This window comes from Rattus rattus, chromosome 5 (genome assembly GCF_011064425.1).
Source record: "Rattus rattus isolate New Zealand chromosome 5, Rrattus_CSIRO_v1, whole genome shotgun sequence".
Taxonomy (NCBI): Eukaryota; Metazoa; Chordata; class Mammalia; order Rodentia; family Muridae; genus Rattus; species Rattus rattus.
In genome coordinates this window covers 110,117,797-110,139,861 of record NC_046158.1, presented here as the reverse complement: position 1 = coordinate 110,139,861, position 22,065 = coordinate 110,117,797, and the positions used below count along the sequence as shown (strand labels likewise).

The 22,065-nt window shown below is 38.8% G+C and overlaps 1 protein-coding gene across 3 annotated transcripts in view; it reads right to left on the bottom strand.

Moving 5' to 3' along the window:
* Positions 1-22,065, bottom strand: part of LOC116901967 (speckle-type POZ protein-like) — a 46,999-nt gene that overhangs the window by 10,428 nt on the left and 14,506 nt on the right. The window contains exon 1 of one of the 3 annotated variants that reach the window (XM_032904207.1): positions 6,221-7,000. The exons of the other annotated variants lie outside the window; for them this stretch is intronic. The gene's annotated coding sequence lies outside the window, so the exon portion shown is untranslated. Of the gene's footprint in view, positions 1-6,220; positions 7,001-22,065 lie in introns of those variants that run through there. 3 annotated transcript variants of the gene reach the window in all.

Below are 22,065 nucleotides of genomic sequence, written 5' to 3'. Positions count from 1 at the left end.
CATTTCTTATCCTGCCAAAGTAAGTATATAAATTCTAAATGGAATCAAAGTCCTTAACCTAAGACCAGAAACCAATATAGCTATAGCAAAATGTAAGGAATTTTGAACAGGACTCAGGTCATTCAAGAAATAAGATCAATAGAGAACAAATGAAACCTCATGAAACTAAAAGGATTTTGTACATCAAAGGAAACTATATGTATGACCCAGGTATACCATTCCCAGGCATATACTCAGTCTGTTCTAACAAGGAGATACCTGCATATCTATGCTCCTTGCTGCTCTAGTCACAACACCTAGAGAACTAAATCAGCTTAACTAATTGGTTACCTAATAAATGGATAATATCTCTGGGCTAAATATAAATATAGAACGTTTTTCAGCTATAAAGAGAACTAAAATTTTCTGGAAAATAAACAACACTGAAGATATTATTCTGAGTGAGGTAACCTAGGCCAGAAAGACAAATGCTACATGTTTTTTCAGACATGGATAATGCTCACGAATTTTCAGAGTGGAGTGTTTAAGTTAGAATATCTACAGAGATCAGACAGTTAGAAAAGGATCACTGGTAAAGGGAAGCAAGTCTATAATGGGGTTGGGAGTGGTACAGAATGTATATAGTATAAAAACAAAGGGAAGAAATACTGGGAATTTAAAGACAGTAAACAGGAGAGGGAGGGAGGGAATGAAGGACAGAGATGGTAGGAAGGGAAGGCTAACCAAAACTAGTAAGTATGAAGAAACCATACAGAAACCTATTATACTTTAGGTTAATTAAAGCTATTTAAAGATATAATTAAAATAATAAAATAGAGGCACTTATCATAAGTAGAATGTTGTCTCTCCCTAATGACCATGAGTTACTAAATGAAATCCCAGTAGCAGGTATAGAATACCATTCAGTGAGTTCTAGACCAAGAACACCTCAAAGCCCCTTCCCCTCCCTAAACAATATAGGTCATTGTCACCAATATTGGTTCTTTACCAGAACTTTAAGTTTAGACCCCACCATTGAAATAAAGGTACCACAGAGTTTGAAGTAGAAATCACACAAATCAAGTAGAAACTAAGCCAGAAAGTCCCTCCTGCTGGGTAGCTTTTATAGTACCAGATATTGCTACTCAGATAGCTAAGGGAAAAATCATTAAGGGTCTTATCCAGATGTGAACCTTGTAAGCTACAGTACCAACCTGCTAGAGAAGATGTACCCATTGGTCCAATAATAACATTAGTCTTATAGGATTAGCAAACTGCATTATGATTGGATCTGCAGCCTACTCTGCTAAAAGAAGCTATCTCTTGAACATAGTAAATTCACTCATTACTTCCCAATCAAAGGCAGACATGTAATGAAAACACACACACGCACACACACACACACACACACACACACACACACACACACACACACACACACCCCAACCTCACAAAGCAGAAATTCATGTTTGTAAATGAAATGGTAGCCAGGCATGGTCGCTATAGAAGAGGCTGGCTTCATAATCACCATCAACTTTCCTCTCCCTTCCAAATTCTGGATCACAAAGAAGCTGTACTAGTTCTCGTTCCCACTCATATTATGTTAGTGTCTGTATTGCTCTATATCCAAATCAGGCCAATATCTAGTCCCTTTTGTCTTCCTTGATGACAGCCATTTTAAAAGGTAAATATTTGACAAATGATTGAACACAAATTTGCCTGGCTCCAAACGCATGCTCCTCCCATAGAATATCGCTGCCATTAAAAATTATGGAGATGAAGCAGGCTGACTATTTTAACTCTTAATTTTACAGATGACAACTAAAAGACACAGGGTAAATGAAATACCAATTTTATAATGTTAGGTAAGTACTGGAATAAGGGACAAAAAATGAGATCCCGGAACATCAACTTCACTATTTCCAATATTCTTTACCCATCTCTTTTTTAAAAGAAAAATTAATGTGTTCTATTAACTAATGCCATTCAGACCTCCCTATCTCTGTCCTTTCGAATAAGATTGCATAAAAAAGAGAACACAACTAAAATAATATCAGTAAACAAGTGATTTCCTCCTTATTCTATGGACATATGATGGGGGTCATAGAATTATAAATCCATGCAAAGTAGTTTAACAACACACTGAATATCACAGTATAACTACACAATACACCATCGAATACCATGTATTTACTTGCATGGCCAAACAGCTAATGTAGTTGCTGCAGCTTAATATCCTACATACTGCTAGCCTAAGCAACATCAAAGTTTAAAAACTGAAAGTACAATATCTTCTGAATATGGACTGCTTTCAAAAAGTAGTAAAACTCAAGTTAAACCTACATTAAGTGAATGAGTGTCTGGATTCAGTTTAGAAATTTCAAGTGTAATATTTCCTCCTTATTAATGAAAAATGAATCTTACTGATATGAACATTTGTGTGATTTTTCTCTTTTACAGAAGCATCAGCATTAATGTTTGATACAGATGAATATTAATTAACATACCTATGTTTACTACAAAATTTTCCCAATATTTAGGAGAAAATAAAGGTCATGTCAAATAACCATACACCTATTGTTCAATTTCTTCTCCCTACCAAAAGTAAATATTGGCTTGAGATTACTGATACATTAAATGAATATGAAGAGATTTATCAATAAATTTCTAAATTTTACAGGCAGGAGTTCACAGATGTAATAAATACATACATAGATATAACAAAAAATAGTGTAGTGACTCTCAGTTCAGTTATAAGTGATACGACATTTTAGCAAATGTCCCAGGGTCACCTTCATCAGTAACCATGATGTTATCAGCCCAGGTTCTGAGAACAGGGTGCCAGAATGCTGGTACCAAAGAAAGCTTGTGAACTTTATCCTAAAACAACTAGAGTTCTGTCTTTAACTAGCTTGATAACTCTGAAAGCTTGGCTCAAGGGTTTGCCTTTCTTTCACCTGTGTCCACACTTTGGGGATACAGAAGAAGCATTCTGGTCTTTAATATTCATTAAAACCTTTAGAGCAAAGTCTATTTGCTGCAGTCACCTAAAACAAATGGGAATGAATATAAGCAGTGGATCACACAGGACAGTGTAGGAAGAAGTCTTAAAAAAAAAAAAAAGATAATATTGTAGTTTGACTATAAAATACCTCCCATATAGCTTCATGTGCTTGAATGCTTGTTTCCTCTATGTGCAGATTATGGAAACTTTAGAAAGGCGCACTTTGCTGAACAAAATACATCACAGGGAAGGGCTCTGAAGTCTTCCCCACCTTTCCCCTCCTCTTTCTGTATGAAGACAAAATGCGATCATTTTGCTTCCATGGCAGCCAAGTGCCTGCTGCTATGCCTTCCTTGTTATGATAGACTGTATCCCCACTGGAACTAAGACAAAATAAAGCCTTTCTTAGCTAACTTGCTGTATGTCAGGGTACTTTATCACAGGAATGGAAAAGTAACTAACACAGATAATTAGAAGACTAATAAGGCTTTGAAAAAACCTCCCACATTATACTGGAAATCATGAAAGCCATTTACATGTCAAGGACCTAAACATGTAAGTAGGAAGGATAATATCAGACACCAAGCTTTCAGTGATGGCTAGAGGTACTGAAACAGTGAAAACTGAGAACCTGCATGCAAAAGACACCATCATTTGCACAGAACGCCTACAGAATGGGAAAAGATTTTTACCAACTACATATCCAACAGAGGACTAATATCCAAAATATATAAAGATTAAATATTAAGATATCAAACACTAAATATCAATAAATCAAATAATCTACTTAAAAATGGGGTACAGACTGGATCTTCTGCACATGTCTCATGGCTGTTAGCTTAGTGCTTTTCTGAGGCTCCTGACAGTGGACGCAGGTGTATCTTTGACTCTTTTACATGCTCGTTTTACTATTTCCCTTCTATTGAGTTGTCTTGTTTAGCCTCCAAGGACTTTAGCTTTGTCTTATTGTATCTTGTTTGATTGTTAACATTTGGAGGCCTGCTCTTTTTTGAAGAGGAAACAGAGGCAAAGTAGATATGGGGCAGAGGGGAGGTAGGAGGGAAGCTAGGAGATATGGAAGGAGGGGAAACTGTGGTTGGGATTTGTTATGAAAGAAGAATCTATTTTAAATTACAAGAGAGAGAGAGAGAGAGAGGGAGGGGGGGGGGGAGGGGAGAGAGAGAGGAGAGAGAGAGAAATTAAAACTGGGTACAAATCTAAACTGGTTTCTCAAAATAGGAAACTCAGATAGATGAGAAACTTAAAAGAAATGTTCAACATAGTTAGCCATCATAGAAATGAAAATTAAAACTACTTTGAGATTTCATTGCACAAGTGTCAGAATGACTTAGATGTCATCCATTATGGATGGACTCACCTGCTGGCACTACTGAATCCTAGGCTTCTTTTCCCAGGGTCTCGAGGCATGTCAGGCCCACCTGGTCTACCAGATCTCCTGACAGACTCAGGTAACATCAGGGCATCAGTTACACCTTTTTCTACCTCAGACCTAGTCTGACTGTGGGTTCCAGCGCCAACCTTCTTGACTGGGTCCCCAAACCTGTACACTCACTGTGGAAATCAGCATGATGGTTCCTAAAGAAGATGGGAATCGATCTACTTCAAGACCCAGCTATACTACACTTTTGGGCATATACCCAAAGGATGCTTCATCATAATATAAAGATACCTACTCAAGTATGGTCATTGTTGCTTTATTCATAATTGCCAAAAATTGGAAACAATCTAGATGTCCTTTCACAGAAAGATGGATAAATGTGATATACTTAAGCAACAGAGTATTATTTGGCCATTAAAACAATTATATCATGAAATTGCAGACAAACGGATGAAAGCAGGGAAAAAAAAATCATCGTGAGTGAGGTATCCAGGCCTAGAAAGATATATATGGTATGCACATATTAACCATTAAATCAGTAATAACTAAACTACAATCCACAGTACCACAGAGGGTAAATACAGAAGAGGGTACATATAGATCTCATGAAGGAATAGGAAATCAAATAGATAATTATGGATGGGTGAGGAAGTGGTTGGACTGAGATGATCAGGTGGGGATGAGGAAGGAGGAGTTGAGGGAGGCAATAAGGGGAGAGACAGCTAAAATTAAAGCCCAGGTGAGGGGTAGTATGAAAACCATATTTGGTAGGAAAGTCCTAAAATATATACACATATAAAGGCACTCTAAGTCAAATCAAATAATGAGGACACAGGGTCCTAACAGTCAATCTCATCATCAAACAAATCTTCTGGTACTGGAACTGATTTACATCTAATTAAGCAGTTGGCCAAACAGAAATTCCCAAACAACCAGAGCAGTTGCCAAGACTATAAAGATTTCTCTCCACAAACTGACACCAAGGCCCCACTGCTGAAGACAACATCTGCAGAACTCACTGAACATGGAGAGGTGAGCTGGTGCCTATGTCAAGCCTTTACTACATCCTGGCTTCTTTGGTACAGAAAGGTACTCTGCACACTGCCAAAAGAGTACAAACCTACAATGCTATACTATTTACATCTATACATGCTATACATCTGCAATGCTATAGTGTTTATAAGATATGCTAGAGCAATAGTGGCACAAACCTTGTGGTGTGAGCCAACCAATACATGATTAAGGGCCACTCTGAGTGCAACCCAAACTTGACACCTCCTGGATGCTCAATAACCAGAGACCAGATAGACTGGAGACCTAGCGTAAAACGAAATACTACTGGTCATTTAAAGAATGCTCTGGAGAGATGGCTCCGAGGTTAAGAGCACTGGTTGCTCTTCCAGAAGACCCTGATTTCATTCCCAACACCCACATAACAGCTCACAACTATCTTTAACTCCAGTTTCAGGGGTTCTGACACCTCACAGGGACATATATGCAGTCGAAACACCACTGCACATAAAATAAACATTGAAAACCAATTTTTTAAAACTAGTGATAAGGTGACTTCTAATCATTGTCTGTTATACTCATAGATCAGTACTTTGTTTAGGGAAACTTCCTCCTGCAGCAGATGGGAACAACCAGAGAGAGCTACAGCCAGACATTACACAGAGAAAGAGACCTTTGAACACTCATCCCTAAATAGATGTCTCCATCAAATCCCTCCCCTCAGAAGTCATGGAATCTGGTAGTAAAGGAAGCAGCCAGAAGGGATGACAGATAATAATCAAACAAGGCCCTTTAAATCAACATGAGCAAAGCTGATATGAACTCACAGAAACTGAAACATGATGCAAAGGACCAAGACAGGTCTGCACCAGATCTGTTCCATACACATACATGGTTTAGAGTTTTCATGGATTTCTTGAGTATACAAACAAGTAGGTCTCTGACTCTTATGCTTTCTTCTTTCTGTTGGTTGGTCTTGCCAACTTCAATGTAAGATTTTTGTTTTATCTTTGTTATTGTGTTTGCTGGTTCTACATAAAGGCCTGTAGGGCATTTTCTTAATTAGTGGCTGGTGAGGGAAGGCTGAGGCCATCACAGATGGTACTGCCTTGGATTGGTGGTCCTGGGTTCTATAAGAAAACAAGACAAAACAACAGGATAACCAAGAGCAGTCCTGAGGAGGATACAGTATTGATGGTGTAGCAGAAGACAGAGACCTCAAACCACACCAATCACTAACTGCAATGAACATTTCCAAGTAAGTGTGGACAATACTGTGGGACACACTAAGACACACCATAGCTTCCACAGCAACATGTTTTCTATGCTTTGCTTTGTTTTTTTTTTGTTTGTTTGTTTGTTTTTGTTTTTCATTTTTCTTAATTTTTGTTTTGTATTTTCTTTTGGTGGAGAGGTTGCAAGGACAGGGCATGGATATGAAGCAATTGACAGATGCATGGGATTGGGGTGCATGATATGAAACTGACAAAGAGTCAGTAAAAAAGTTAGAAAGGAAGGAAGGAGGGAAGGAGGCCAAGCAACCCATTGGAAGTAAACCAGTAGGCAGCATCCCTCTATGGCCTCTGCATCAGCTTCTGCCTTTGGGTTTCTGCCCTGATTTGAGTTCCTGTCCTGACTTCCTTCAATAATAAACAGTAATACGGAAGTTTGGTCATGGTGTTTCATCACAGTAATAGAAACCCAAACCAAGGTAGTTATATTTTATTATCTCTTAAAAGCCTGTTCTTTTCTAATGAGACAGAATAGGAATGGACCCAGATGAGAGGGGAGATAGGATGTAACTGGGAAGAACGGAAGGAGAATAAACTGTAACTAATATATATTGTGTGAAAAAAGACTATTTTCAATAAAATAAAATATTAGAAAAAAATTAAAAGACAAAGTATCTCCAAAGTAACAGCCAAACTACAGATACTAGACTTTTTACATTATTTTTGAGAACTTAATACATTAGCACTGCATTTGCACTGATCATGCCCCTCCAGCACTATGTTCACAGAAGTCTAAAAATCACACAGGAGTGTGCGTGCACAAACACATGCACATGAGATCCCAATAAAATAAAATCAAGAACTGGGTGACTTTTCAAAAACCATTATAAGTGACCAGTGACATATTACCTTAAAAGGGGATCATTTAATCAAGTAGCTATAACATGTAATTTGCACATACATAAAATCCTTTAATTATATCATGCTAAAAGTGACAAAAATCAAAACAAGAACAAAACATTCTCCATTAATAGATAAAGACACCATTATTCAACCTTCTATGACATATAGACACCAAGAATATTCATAACAAGATAATTTTTAAGTATAATATAAAAGAACCAGACCTAGCAGTTGTTTCATCCATTAACAGCTTAAGTCCATAAAACTCAGCAGATTTTAAGATTAAAATCATTTAACCTATCCCCTCTGAGTTTTAATAAAAACTCAAAACTGTAAATTCATGGAGACAAAGAAAAATAAACAAACAACAAAAACCAGAGTAACATATCCTAGCTTACAGGTACTGACAGTAGTGCACAGTTAAGAAAAGCAGCTAAACGTCTGCACTGAAAAGGGGATTTAAGGCCCAGCAGACTCAGGAGCCAAAGCACAGCCAGGGATAGGATCCTTCCTGTTTCCACTGTGCAACAGCCCTCTTTACCCCAATCCCACTCAGAGAAAACTTGTTCCCCAGGAGTGGCCACATCCAAGCTCAGAGGTGGGAAGACCTTAACAATACCTGTCACAGGTGGGAACTGCCCAGGAACAGTGGACCCAGGAACCACAGCACAGTCCAGGACACAATCTTTCCAGTTTCCACCTGTGCCCCAGAGCTGTCCCTGTCGAGAGAAAACCTGTCCCCCAGGAGTGTGAACATACCCAGGCTCACAGGCTCACAGGAGGGACAAGGTCCAATCAGAGAGGGCAAGGGCAGCTAACACCAGAGATAGCCATATGTCAAGAGGGAAGCATAAAGAACATAAGCCACAGAACCCAATGCTACTTGGCAACATCAGAACCCAGTTCTCCCACTACAGCAAGCCCTGGATATCCCAACACACAAGAAAAGCAAGATTCTAATCTAAAATAACATGTCATGATGATGATAGAGGACTTTAAGAAAGACTTAAATAACTCCCTTAAAGAAATACAGGACAACACAGGTAAACAAGTAGAAGCCCTTAAAGAGGAAACACATAAATCCCTTATGGAAATACAGGAAAACAATATCAAACAGGTGAAGGAATGGAACAAAACCATACAGGAATAGAAACAATAAAGAAATCACAAAGGGAGAAAACCCTGGAGATAGAAAACCTAGGAAAGAGATCAAGAGTCATAAATGCAAGCATCAACAACAGAATACAAGAGGTAGGAGAATCTCAGGTAGAAAATACCATAGAAAGCATTGACACAACAGTCAAAAGGAAATGCAAAATGCAAAAAGCTCTTAACCTAAAACATCCAGAAATACCAGGACACAATGAAAAGGCCAAACATAAGGATAATAGGTATAGAAGAAAGCAAAGATTCCCAACTCAAAGGGCCAGTAAACATCTTCAACAAAATTATAGAAGTTCTCTAACCTAAAGAAAAAGAGGACTATAAACTTACGAGAAGCCTACAGAATGCTATATAAATTGGACCAGAAAAGAAAAGAAATTCCTCCCGTCACATAATAGTCAAAACAACAAATGCGCAGAACAAAGAAAAATGAAAAGCAGTAAGGGAAAATGGTCAAGTAATCTATAAAGGCAGACCCATCAGACAGACTTACACCAGACTTCTCAACAGAAACGCTCAAAGTCAGAAGACCTTGGTCAAAAGTGAACAAAAACACCAGTCCAGGCTAGTATACCCAGCAAAACTCTCAATTACCACAGTCGGAAAAAACAAGATATTCCAAGACACAACCAACTTCAAACAATATCTTTCCAGTAAACCAGCCATACAGAGGATAAAAGAAGGAAAGCACCAACATAAGGAGGGAAACTACAGCCAAGAAAAACCAAGAAAGTAATCTTTCAACAAACCCAGAAGAAAATAGTGACACAAACATAACTGCACCTATAACAACAAAAATAACAGGAAGTAACAATCATTGGACCTTAATATCTCTTAACGTCAATGGACTCAATTCTCTAATAAAAAGATCCAGCCTAAAAGACTGGATACTAAAACAAGACCTAGCATTTGCTGCATACCCAAAACACACCTAAGTGATAAAGACCTATACTACCTCAGCGTAAATGGCTGGAAAATGAATTTCCAAACAAATGGTTCCAAGAACCAAGCTAAAGTAGCCATTCTAATAACGAATGAAATACACTTTCAAACAAAAGTTATCAAAAAAGATGAGGAAGGACACTTCATATTCATCAAAGGAAAAAAATCCACCAAGATAAACTCTCAATTCTGAACATCTATGAACCAAATACAAAGACACTAATATTTTTAAAAGAAACAAAGCCCAGAGCAAACACTGAACCTCATACAAATAATAGTAGGATACTTTAAACACTCCACTATCACCAATGGACAGATCATGGAAACAGAAACTAAACAGAGACACAGTGAAACTAAGAGAATTTATGAACCATTTGGATTTAATAATTATCTAGAACATTTCATCCTAAAACAAAAGAATATATCTTCTTCTCAGCACCTCATGGTACTATCTCCAAAACTGACCATATAATAGGACACAAAACAGGCCTCAACTGATACAAGAAGATTGAAATAACCCCATGCATCCTATCAGATCACCATGCACTAAGGCTAGTCTTCAATAATAACAAATTAATAGAAATCCCACATACTCATGGAAACTGAACAACCCTCTACTCAATGATAACTTGGTCAGGGAAGAAATAAAAAAAAGAAATTAGAGACTTTTTATAATTTAATGAAAATGAAGGCACAACATACCCAAACTTACAGGATAGAATGAAAGCAGTGCTAAGAGAAAACTCATACCCTGAGTGCCTCCAAAAAGAAACTACAGAGAGCATATACTAGCAGCTTAACAACACATCTGAAAGCTCTAGAACAAAAAGAAGCAAATACACTCAAGAGGAATAGAAGGCAGGAAATAATCAAACTCAGGACTAAAACCGAGAAGAAACAAAGAGAACTCTACAAACAATCAACAAAAACAGGAGCTGGTTCTTTGAGAAAATCGACAAGATAGATAAACCGATAAGATATAGATAAGCTAATTAACCAGTTGGCACAGAGACAGTATACAAATTAACAAAATCAGAAATGAAAAGGGATGGGGCTGGAGAGATGGCTCAGTGGTTAAGAGCACTGACTGCTCTTCCAAAGGTCCTGAGTTCAAATCCCAGCAACCACATAGTGGCTCACAGCTATCCATAATGAGATCTGATGTGCCTAAAGACAGTTAACACTGTACTTACATATAATAAATAAATAAATCTTAAAAAATAACAGAAATAAAAAGGGAGAAATAACTGAAACTGGAGAAATTTAAAAAAATCATCAGATCCTACTACAAAAGTCTATTACTCAACAAAACTGGAAAATCTAGATGAAATGGATGATTTTCTACACAAATACCAGGTACCAAAGTTAAATCAGGATTGGCTAAAACCTCTACACAGTCCCCTAACTCCTAAAAAAATAGAAGCCATTATTAAAAGTCTCCTAACAAAAAAAGCGTAGGACCAGATGGTTTTAGTGCAGAATTCTGTCACAAGTTCAACGAAGATAAAAATATTCTTCAAACTACTTCACAAAATAGAAACAGAATGAGCACTACCTATGAAGACACAGTTAAAACTGATATCTAAACCACACAAAGACAGACCAAAGAAAAAGAACTTCAAACCAATTTCCTTTCTGAATACCAATGCAAAAAATACTCAAGAAAATTATCACAAACAGAATCTAAGAACACATCAAAACAATCATCCATCATGATCAGGTAGGCTTCATCCCAAGGATGCAGGGATGGTTCAATATATAGAAACCCATTAACAACCCCTATATAAAAAACCAATTAAAAAAAAAAAAAACAAAAAACAAAACCTCACATAATCATCCCACCAGATCTGAAAAAGCCTTTGACAAAATACAACAACCCTTCATGTTAAAAAGTCTTGGAAAGATCAGGAATTCAAGGCACATACCTAAATATAATAAAAGCAATATACGGCTAATCAATAGCCAACATCAAACTAAATGGAGAGAACCTTGAAAATCTCACTAAAATCAGGGACCAGACACGGATTCTTCCTACTCTCTCCTTATCTATTCAATATAGTGGTTGAAGTTCTAGCCAGACCAATTAGACAACAAAAGGAGGTAAAAGAGATTAAAATTGGAAAGGAAGAAGTCAAGATATCGCTATTTGCAGATGATATGACAGTATAATTAAGTGACCCCAAAAATTCCATCAGAGATTTCCTACAGCTGATAAACAAAGTCAACAAACCAATCAGTAGCCTTCCTCTACTCAAAGGATAAACAGTCTGAGAAAGAAATTAGGAAATCCACACCCTTCACAATAATCACTAACAATATAATATACATTGGTTTGACTCTAACCAAAAAAGTGAAAGATCTGTATGACAAAAATTTTCAAGTCTCTGAAGAAAGAAATCGAAGATCTCAGAAGCTGGAAAGACCTCTCATGCTCATGGATTGGCAGGATTAATATAGTAAAAGCAATTTAGATTCATTGCAATCCCCATCAAAATTCCAACTCAATCCTTCACAGAGATAGAAAGAGTAATTCTCAAATTCATCTGGAATAACAAAAAGCCCCAAAGAGTGAAAACTGTTCTCAACAATAAAAGAACTTCTGGAAGAATCACCATCCCTGACCTCAAGCTGTATTACAGAGCAATCTTGATTTAAAAAAAAAAAAAAAAAAAAAAACCTGCATAGTATTGGTACAGAGACAGGAAGTTAGATCAATGGAATAGAACTGAAGATCCAGAAATGAAGCCACACACCTATGGTCACTTGATCTTTGACAAAGGTGCTAAAAACTATCCAATATAAAACAGACAGCATTTTCAACAAATGGTGCTGGTTCAACTGTAGGTCACCATGTAGAAAAATGTAAATTGACCCATTCTTATCTCCTTGTACAAAGTTCAAGTTCAAGTGGATCAAAGACCTCCACATAAAACCAGTTACACTGAAACTAACAGAAGAGAAAGTGGGGAAGCGTCTTTGAACACATGGGCACAGTGGACAATTTCCTGAACAAAACACCAATAACTTGTGCTCCAAGATCAAGAATTGACAAATGGGACCTCATAAAATTGCAAAGCTTCTGTAAGGCAATAGGACAAAACAGCAACAACAGATTGATAGAGGGCTTATATACAAAGAACTTTAGAAGTTAGACTTCAGAGAACCAATTAACCCTATTTAAAAATGGGGCACAGAGCTAAACAAAGAATTCTCAACAGGAATCTCAAATGGCAGAGAAGTACCTAAAGAAATGTTCAACATCCTTAGTTATCGGGGAAATGCAAAATCCCTGAGATTCCAACCTTATACCAGTCAGAATGGCTAAGATAAAAAGCTCAGGTGACAGAAGATGCTGTCGAGGATGTGGAGAAAGAGGAACACTCCTCCATTACTGGTAGGATTGCAAGTAGGTCCAACCACTCTGGAAGTCAGCCTGGCCATTCCTCAGAAAATTGGACATAGTACTACCTGAAGACCCAGCTTTACCACTCTTGGACATATACCCATAAGATGCTCCAACATAAAACAAGGACACATGCTCCACTATGTTCACAGCAGTCTTATTTGTATAAGCTGGAAAGAACCCAGATGTCCTTCAATGGAGGAATGGATACAGAATATGTGGTACATTTGCATAATGGACTACTACTCAGCTATTAAAACCAATGACTTCATGAAATTCACAGGAAAACGATGGAACTAGAAAATACCATACTGCGTGAGGTGACCCAGTCACAAAAGAGCATACACATAGTATTATTATTCACTGATAAGTGGATATTAGGAAAAAAGCTCAGAATACTCAAGATACAACTCACAGACCATATGAAGCTCAAGAAGGAATATCAAAGTGTGACTATTTCAGTTTTACTTAGAAGGGGGAACAAAATAAGTCACTGGAGGAAATGCCCGGACAATAAGTGGAGCAGAGACTGAAGGAAAGGCCATCCAGAGTCTGTGCCATCAAACCCTAATACTATTGCAGATGCCAAGAAGTGCTTGCTGAGAGGAGCCTGGTATGGCTGTTCCCAGAGAGGCTCTGGCAGTGTCTGACCAATATAGATGAGGTGGCTTGTGGCCAACCATCAGATAGAGTAAGGGGACCCCAACAGAGGAGTTAGGGAAGGGACTGAAGGAGATGAAGGGGTTTACAATCCCATAGGAAGAAAAACAGTATCAACCAACCAGTCCTGCCCCCACCAATCTCCCAGAACTAAACCACCAATCAAAGCGTACACATAGAGGGACACATGGCTCCAACTGCTTATGTAGCAAAGGAATGTCTTATCTGGCATCAATGGGAGGTGAGGCCCTTGGTCCTGTGGAGACTTGATGCCCCAATGTAGGGAATGCTAGGGTGGCAGGAGGAAATGGGTAGGTGGGTGGGGATCTCCCTCATAGTAGCAGGGGTAGGGGGATAGGAAAGGGGTTTTGTGGAGAGATAACAGGAAAAGGGGATAACATTTGTAATGTAAATAAAATAACCAATAAAAAATGTTAATAAAAAAGGGATTTAAGACCACTCTACACCAGGGACACTCTAGACTACCCATATATCATAAAGACACATGTAGATTATCTGTATTCCATTTGTCCAGGCCTGTTCCATGCAGGTCATCCCTATGCCACATAATGACTTGCCATGAACATCACCTTCTCTTTATCTCTCTTCCTCCCCTTGGGATTTCCCAATGCTCAGTCAGTTCCCAGCAAAGCATCCTCCAGCATACCACATGGCTGGGAAACCCACTCAATTCCCTTGGTTCCCAGTATAGCAAAGCTTTAGCAGCTGCTTACCTCAGATCTTTAGTAGTCTATCCAGTTTTGAAAACCCAGCCCAAGGGACACAACTTGTTCCAAGCAACTTGACCATTCCACTAAAGGCCATAGCTGACAAACAGATAAGTCATAGGCTCCAAAAGGGAACATTGATATTCCAATCCTGCTATGAATTAGCCTCCTCCTGAACACTGCAATCACCCATATGCTGAAACAACATGCTGTATAAAACAGAAAGAAAAACTCAACCAACCAACTGCAAACCCACAAATCTAAACACAGAAATAAAAACATGAAATACCAAAACAACATCTCCTCCAAAAAGAAAAAATCTTCTAATATCCCCTACTGAAAATAACATGGAAAAGCTCCTCCCAAATGTGAAATTCAAAAGAATGATTGTAGCATTGGTTAAACAACTAAAAGAATACTAAAACAAAGAGATAAATGAGATAAGGAGGTCATCCCAAACAGGAAGGTAGACTTTGAATCAATGAAGAAAACCCAAACTGAAATAATGCTTGAACTGAAATTTTAAGTAAGCCAGTTAAAAACCTCATGGAAAGCCTCACCAACAAAACTGATCATTTCAAATCCAGAAAGTCAGGGATGGAGGATGAAGCAGAGGAATCGGAACACCTGGTAAGCATCAAGTTTAAGGGGAAAAAAGTTACAAGAACGGAACATGGAACAGTCAAGAGAAGAAAAGTAATTCTCCACCACATATTACAGCTAAAGTATTACAAATATTCAGTACAAAAAGGTGCTGAAGGCTGCCAAGTGAGAAATGTCAAGACACATACAAAGGCAGGGATAATTTATCTGACAGAACTCTTTAAAACAAAGAGGGCCTGGAAATAAGTATTTCACCTTTCAAAAGTTCATAACTGTCAAACAGACTACTATGCCAAGCAAAATTGTCTATAAAACTGAGTAAGAAATAAAAATTTTCCATAATAAAAATGAATTAAAGATATTTTCTGTTGTTTTATTGTGATATTAAATTTGTTGTTTTATTGTTTTATTAATACCATAGTTTGTATTTAATAAAATACAAATTTTATTAAAATTTTATTTTAAATTGTTTTATTAAATTTACTTATTCACTTTACATCCCAATACAAGCATCCTCTCTCCTCCTAGTACTCCCTCATGCAGATCCTCCTCCTACTGCTCCCTCCCCTTCTCTTTTGAGGAAGGCCCCTCTAGCCATCACCCCTTCAATACTACCCCTCCATACACCAACCCCCAACTCAAATACCACCACCTACCCCCACCCCCACTCCTATACATCAAGTCACTGATGCAGGACTAGGCACATCCTTTCCAACTGAAGCTGGACAAGGTTAGGGGGAAGACAGTCAGGGGAAACAGGATTTACAGTTAGACAGGCAACACATTCAAGGAGCCTCTGCTCCTTTTGTTGGAGGTCCTCTACAGGAAGACCAAGCTGCACATCGGTGGAGGGGGCCTAGGTCCAGTCCATGCTCACTCTTTGGATGGTGATTTAGTCTCTGAGAGGTCCCAAGAGTCCAGGTTAGTTGACTCTCTTGGTAATCCTGTGGAGTCCTTGTCCTCTTCAAGTCCCTCAACCATTCCCCCAACTCTTCCATAAGACTCCCCAAGCTCTATCTATTGTTTGGCTGTGGGTCTCTGCACCCTGACTGCTGGATGGAGCCTCACAAAAGGACAACTATGCTAGGCTCCTGTTTGCAAGCATAACAGAATATCATTAATAGTGTCAAGGATTGGGTCTTACCCCTGGGATGGGTCTTAATTTGGGGCTGTCATTGATTAGCCATTCCCTCCATCTCTGCTCTACCTTTTTCCCTGCACAAGATGTAGGCAGGACACATTTTGGGTTGAAGGTTTTGTGGATGGGTTGATGGAGCCTCTCAAAAGGACAACTATGCTAGGCTCCTGTTTGCAAGCATAACAGAATATCATTAATAGTGTCAAGGATTGGGTCTTACCCCTGGGATGGGTCTTAATTTGGGGCTGTCATTGATTGGCCATTCCCTCCATCTCTGCTCTACCTTTTTCCCTGCACAAGATGTAGGCAGGACATTCTACTCCCCTCCTCAACCCCTCTCCCACTCAGTTCCTTCCCTCCACCCACCTCTGATATCTATTTTATTTCCCTTCTTAGAGAGATTCAACCATCCTCCCTTGGGCCCTCTTGACTGTCTGACTTCTTTGGGTTTGGTTGATTACTGTGTCATAATCCTGTACTTTGTACTAATATCTACTAAGTGAGTATACACAGTCCATATGTGGTGGCAAGGGGGATCAGATATAGGGAGCAAGGGAGAAAGAAGGGAAACTGTGGGTAGGAGCAATCTCTAGGAAGTACCAGAGACTTGGGATAGGAGAGGCCCCAGAGGGTCTTTCAGGCAACTCTACTTGAGACTCCTAGCAGTAGGGGATATGGATCCTGAAGTGGCCACTTTCTGTAGCCAGATAGGACTTCCAGTGAACAGATTATAAATCCATTATTTTTCTACCTCCAAGAAACGTACCTCACCATCAATAATAGATGACACAGAAATGTACAAAGAAGGGAAATAGCATTCTAAATAGAATCAAGAACCAAAGAAAGACAGCTATTCTAGTAACTGACAAAACGTACTTCAAAACAATATTGGTCAAAAAAAAAGATAAGAAACAGTATTTTGTACATATTAAAGGGAAAATGCACAAATGTGATGGTATAATCCTAAACATAGAGGTTCCAAACACAGGGGTAACAAATTACATATAAGAAATACTATTATAAATACGCGGACCCCAATCCAGTGATAGTGGGTAATTCTAATACCCTATTTTCGTGAATAGAAAGGTCATCTAGAGAAAAAAAAAAAAAAAAAAAAAAAAAAAAAACTCAGAGCAGGTAACATCATGAATCAAACAGACCTAACTGATATCTACAGAAACTTTCCTCCCAAATACTAAAGAATACATATTCTTCTCAGCAGCCCATGGAGCTTTATAAAAATTCAACTACACACAAGGGCACAAAGGAAGTCTTAACAATAACAGAAAAATTAAAATAACATTTTGCATTCTATATGACCACAGTAGAGTAACAACAGCTATCAACAGCAATAGAAATGACAGAAATTACACAAGTTCGGAGAAATAAACAATACACTATTGAATGAGAATTGGATGAAAGTAGAAATGAAGAAAGAAATGTAAAATCTCTAGATGTGAAGAAAAATAAAAACACAACAAACCACAATCTATGGGACTAAGAGAGGTCTTCACAGAATTAAATGCAAGGGTTGGGGATTTAGCTCAGTGGTAGAGCACTTGCCTACCAAGCACAAGGCCCTAGGTTCGGTCCCCAGCTCCGAAAAAAAAGAAAAAAGAAAAAAGATCCAAACACAGAATTAAATGCCTGCACTAGTGGTAGAGAACTGTGGGTCAAGACTTCCTTTGGAGATCCAAGGACCCTTGGAAAAACAGACACAGTTTATGATTCCTCAAAGTAGTAAACTGTTATGTTATAAAGAAGCAATGAAAACAACTTTGCGTCAGTTTTCTTTGAAGTAATGGAATATAAGCTTTCTTTAGGAGTGCTACATCTGGAACACTCCTCTATTGCTGGTGGAATTACAAACTGGTACAATCACCTGGAAATCAATTTGGAGGTTCCTCAAAAAGTTGGAAATAAACTTACCTAAAAACCCAGAAATATCACTCTTGGGAATATACCAAAAATATGCCCCACCAGGCCACAGGAGCATGTGTTCCACTATGTTCACAGCAGCCTTATTTGTGATAGCCAGAAGCTGAAAACAACCCAGATGTCCCAAGACAGAAGAATGGATAGACAAAATGTGGCTCATTTACACAATGGAATACTACTCAGCTATTAAGAACAAGGACATCCTACATTTTTCAAGTAAATAGATCAAACTAGAAAAGATCATCCTGAGTGAGGTAACTCAGACCCTAAAGGACATATATTTTTACTAAAAAGTGGATATTAGTCAAAAAAATAAAATAAACAAAAAAGAGCAACAACAACAAAAAAAAAAAGTATAGACTACCCAAGATACAGGCCACAGAACTCAAAATGATCAACAAACTGAGGGGCCCAAGTGAGGATGCCTCAGTTCCACTTGGGAGGGAGAAGAAAGTTACCACAAGGGGGAATCGAGAGAAAGAGAGAGAGATGGAGGGAGGAAGCGAGGGACGGACTGAACAACTTGGGACGGAAGGGGACTGTAGAGGGGAGGCTAACATGATCTGGTACTGGTGGAGGAAAAAGACTGAAGCCCTGAGGGCCAGCATAAAGAATGGAAATAGGCAACATCTGGAGGTAGAAGGTTGGGAGGACCCTCCAGAATGTACCAAAAACCGGGGAGGTGAGTGACTCTCATGACTCAAAGTGGGGGCACCCTAGATTTCATGCCCTAGAGTGGAGAGAGGGAACTTGTAGAGCCCACCTCCAGCATAAAAACAGGGCATCAAGTGAGGCATAGGGTTATTATCCCACATCGACGCAAAAATAATAAAATTCTGGCAAACCGAATCCAAGAGCACATCAAAACAATCATCCACCATGATCAAGTAGGCTTCATCCCAGGCATGCAGGGATGGTTTAATATATGGAAAACCATCAACGTAATCCATTACATAAACAAACTGAAAGAACAAACCACATGATCATTTCATTGGATGCTGAGAAAGCATTTGACAATATTCAACACCCTTCATGATAAAAGTCCTAGAAAGAATAGGAATTCAAGGCCCATACCTAAACATAGTAAAAGCCATATACAGCAAACCAGTCACTAACATTAAACTAAATGGAGAGAAACTTGAAGCAATCCCACTAAAATCAGGGACTAGACAAGGCTGCCCACTCTCTCCCTACTTATTCAATATAGTTCTTGAAGTTCTAGCCAGGGCAATCAGGCAAGAAAAGGAGATCAAGCAGATACAGATTGGAAAAGAAGAAGTCAAAATATCACTATTTGCAGATGATATGATAGTATATTTAAGTGACCCCAAAAGTTCCACCAGAGAACTACTAAACCTGATAAACACCTTCAGCAAAGTGGCTGGGTATCAAATTACCTCAAATAAATCATTAGCCTTCCTCTACACAAAAGACAAACAAGCCGAGAAAGAAATCCCCTTCATAATAGTCCCAAACAATATAAAATACCTCGGTGGGACTTTAACCAAGCAAGTAAAATATCTGTATGATAAGAACTTCAAGCCTCTGAAGAAAGAAATTGAAGACCTCAGAAGATGGAAAGATCTCCCATGCTCATGGATTGGCAGTATTAACATAGTAAAAATGGCCATTTTACCAAAAGCGATCTACAGATTCAATGCAATCCCCATCAAAATACCAACACAATTCCTCAAAGAGTTAGACAGAACAATTTGCATATTCATCTGGAATAACAAAAAAGCCAGGATAGCTAAAACTATCCTCAACAATAAAAGGACTTCCAGAGGAATCACTATCCCTGAACTCAAGCAGTATTACAGAGAAATAGTGATAAAAACTGCATGGTATTGGTACAGAGACAGACAGATAGACCGGTGGAATAGAATCGAAGACCCAGTAATGAACCCACACACCTATGGTCACTTGATTTTTAACAAAGGAGCCAAAACCATCCAATGGAAAAAAGATAGCATTTTCAGCAAATGGTGCTGGTTCAACTGGGGGTCACCATGTAGAAGAATGCAGATAGATCCATGCTTATCACCCTGTACAAAGCTTAAGTCCAAGTGGATTAAGGACCTCCATATCAAACCAGATACACTCACACTAATAGAAGAAAAGGTGGGGAAGCATCTCGAACACATGGGCACTGGAGAAAATTTCCTGAACAAAACACCAATGGCTTATGCTCTAAGATCAAGAATTGACAAATGGGATCTCATAAAACTGCAAAGCTTCTGTAAGGCAAAGGACACTGTGGTTAGGACAAAATGGCAACCAACAGATTGGGAAAAGATCTTTACCAATCCTACAACAGATAGAGGCCTTATATCCAAAATATACAAAGAACTCAAGAAGACCACAGGGAGACAAATAACCCTATTAAAAATTGGGGTTCAGAGCTAAACAAAGAATTCACAGCTGAGGAATGCCAAATGGCTGAGAAACACCTAAAGAAATGTTCAACATCTTTAGTCATAAGGGAAATGCAAATCAAAACAACCCTGAGATTTCACCTCACACCAGTGAGAATGGCTAAGATCAAAAACTCAGGTGAAAGCAAATGCTGGTGAGGATGTGGAGAAAGAGGAACACTCCATTGTTGATGGGATTGCAGACTGGTACAACCATTCTGGAAATCAGTCTGGAGGTTCCTCAGAAAATTGCACATTGAACTACCTGAGGACCCAGCTATACTTCACTTGGGCATATACCCAAAAGATGCCCCAACATATAACAAAGACACGTGCTCCACTCTGTTCATAGCAGCCTTATTTATAATAGCAAGAAGCTGGAAAGAACCCAGATGCCCTTCAACAGAGGAATGGATACAGAAAATGTGGTACGTCTACACAATGGAATATTATTCAGCTATCAAAAACAATGACTTTATGAAATTTATAGGCAAATGGATGGAACTGGAAAATATCATCCTGAGTGAGGTAACCCAATCACAGAAAAACACATATGGTATGCACTCATGGATAAGTGGATATTAGCCCAAATGCTTGAATTACCCTAGATGCACAGAACACATGAAACTCAAGAAGGATGACCAAAATGCAAATGCTTCACTCCTTCTTTAAAAGGGGAACAAGAATACCCTTGGCAGGGAATAGGGAGGCAAAGTTTAGAACAGAGACTCAAGCAACACCCATTCAGAGCCTGCCCCACATGTGGCCCATACATATACAGCCACCAAACTAGATAAGATGGATGAAGCAAAGAAGTGCAGGCTGAGAGGAACCGAATGTAGATCTCTCCTGAGAGACACACCCAGAATATAGCAAATACAGAGATGAATGCCAGCAGCAATCCACTGAACTGAGAATGGGACCCCTGTTGAAGGAATCAGAGAAAGGACTGGTAGACCTTGAAGGGGCTCGAGACCCCATATAAACAACAATGCCAACCAACCAGAGCTTCCAGGGACTAAGCCACTACCCAAAGACTATACATGGACTGACCCTGGGCTCCAACCTCATAGGTAGCAAGGAATAGCCTAGTAAAAGCACCAGTGGAAGGGGAAGCCCTTGGTCCTGCTAAGACTGAACCCCCAGTGAACGTGATTGTTGCGGGAAGGGTGGTAATGGAGGAATGGGGAGGGGTTAGGGGGATGTTGGCCAGGAAACCGGGAAGGGGAATAACATTCGAAATGTAAATAAGAAATACTCAAGTTAATAAAGATTTAAAAAAAAAAAAAAACTCTGATCAATAATTCTTCCTGTTTGAAAGAAATGCAGGGATAGCAATAGAGAAGAGCCTGAGGGAAAGAAGGTCCAGCTACAGGCCCAAAGTGGAATTCAGTTCAACGGGAAGCCCCAAGACCTGATACCATTACTGAGGCTATAGGGCACTCACAAAAGGGGACCTATCACAACTGCCCATCAAAAGACCCAACAAGCAGCTGAAAGAGTCAGATGCAGATATGTGCACCCAACTAATGAACAGAAGCTGCTGA